Raw genomic sequence first — 1,963 nt, 5'->3', positions numbered from 1 at the left:
AAGACGCAAACTGGAAAAGAGAAGAGAAGACTCCAGTTTGGGTTCGACTCCTCCGGTGACAGCCGCGTAAACCCCTCCCAGACGGCGCAGGCGCCCCCTGTTCAAATAGCAGCCTGGCGCACTCTGCCGGGGACGTGTTTGTCCTCTCATCCAGGTAATCCTCCGCCCTCCGCACAGGACCCAGAAGGTGCACGTTACTTCCAGAGACCCCGAGGCGCCGTCACTCATGGTGGCCGCCTTCCGCATTTGTCTTGCTTGAGAAGGGAATCGATGGCATTTTCAAAAATTGAAAAAAAAATCTATTGAGCGTCCTCAGAGAATCGGGAAGCCATGGGGATCGTGTCCAGATGTGGTTCTGCCTTTCCCTTCCCAGTTTTGCAGATATATCCAGGGCTACTGGCATACTTTTTTAATTAAAATAATTATTTTTATATCTAAATGCTGTATGATCTTGAAGTGAATTTTAGTAAAAGCTAATATCCAATGTGTTCTGTATAATTTTCTCCCTGACCTTGACAGGGACGGGACCCCATTTATATTAAAATGGAAATTGCTGCTTTCCTCTTGGGTTCTCAGTGTAGCCTCTAATGGTGGAGACTAGTGCTATTTCCAGTGGGTTTGAAAGCTGGCCTGTCCCATGATGGACAAGCACTGTTCCTTAGAACTGGTCGCAAGTTCTTCAGCCTCCCACGGGGGCTCGGGCCCTTGTGCACGTCACCTTCCCATCATGCTCTCGTGGGACCACATTCCCTGCCAGGACCTTCTCAGCACTGACCTTTGAACAGCCCTGTCCATATTGATCATGATACACAGTTGTGGGGGGTCCGTTCTGTTGAGGGCGAGGAGGAAGACACGGCGTTGGAGTCGCGGGACCCGTCCCCCAGGTTCATGGAGCAGGAGACGCCCACGTGTTTGGGATGGGTATTTGGTAGCTGAGCAGCTGTCTAGACAAGTTGAACTGTCCTCTGCATCATCCTGCCCCCTGGAAAGGCCTACCTTAGCGTCCAGCGGACTCAGGCTAAGTATGACCTGGAGGAGTCACTTCCCTTCTCCCCATCTGTGCAGGGCAGAGGGAGGCCACAGGGCATGTCCTCAGCATTAAAGAGGAGAGCACGCCCTACGCCCCTCCTCCGGGCAGCCTCTCTGCCCGGCCCACCAGCTGGGAGTAGGTCTTCTCCTCCCAGGGAAGATGGTCTGGAAGAACACGGCAGTGTGGAAAATGAGTATGGGGGAGGGGAAGCTGGCTGGACCTTGCAAGCCAGCAGCTTCATCATAAATGCCTGCAGGTCTTAGGCTGTAAACACAGAGCAGCCAGCTTGCCGTGGACACCTGCGAGATGTACATCCTGGACTACAGCCCATCCTCGCCTGGCCTTCTTAGGCAGGCAGGGGTCACCACTGGCCTGCGTGGCCCCCAGCCCACCGCAGGCCTCGTTCCCTGGCTCCAGAACCATCCTTAGAGACGCAGCCTCTGCTCCCCACCCTCCCATTTTAGGCCCTCCAGCCAAAAAGCTTGGAGGAGAGTGAACATTCTGGTAAGACTTTCTTGGTGTGTGTGTGTGTGTGTGTGTGTGTGTGTGTGTGTGTGTGTGTACATGTGCGCGCATATTTCCTGGAGATTAAATCTAGGGGCATTCTACCTCTGAGTTACACTCCATCCTATCTTATTCTTTATTTTAAAACAGGGTCTCATTAAGTTGCAGAGGACCTCACTAAGTTCCTGAGGCTGCCGCAGCCTGTGCTTCTATCTCGGCCTCCCAAGTACTGAGATTACAGGGTGCACTGCCATGCCCGGCGCTACATGGTTTTTTTTAATCATCAGAAAAATAACACTTGCTCATTGTAGGAGAGGAACAGAGAAAACACGGAAAGGAAACCAAACTCACTGTCCCAGGCGGCCACCACTGGCCTGCTGACACAGGGGCCTCTGTTTTGCTTCTAACTAAATGCCAGATAGCGACCGT

This window comes from Muscardinus avellanarius, assembly GCF_963383645.1.
Source record: "Muscardinus avellanarius genome assembly, chromosome: 4".
Taxonomy (NCBI): Eukaryota; Metazoa; Chordata; class Mammalia; order Rodentia; family Gliridae; genus Muscardinus; species Muscardinus avellanarius.
The sequence above is the reverse complement of the archived record's forward strand: the minus strand, read 5'-3'. Positions refer to the sequence as shown.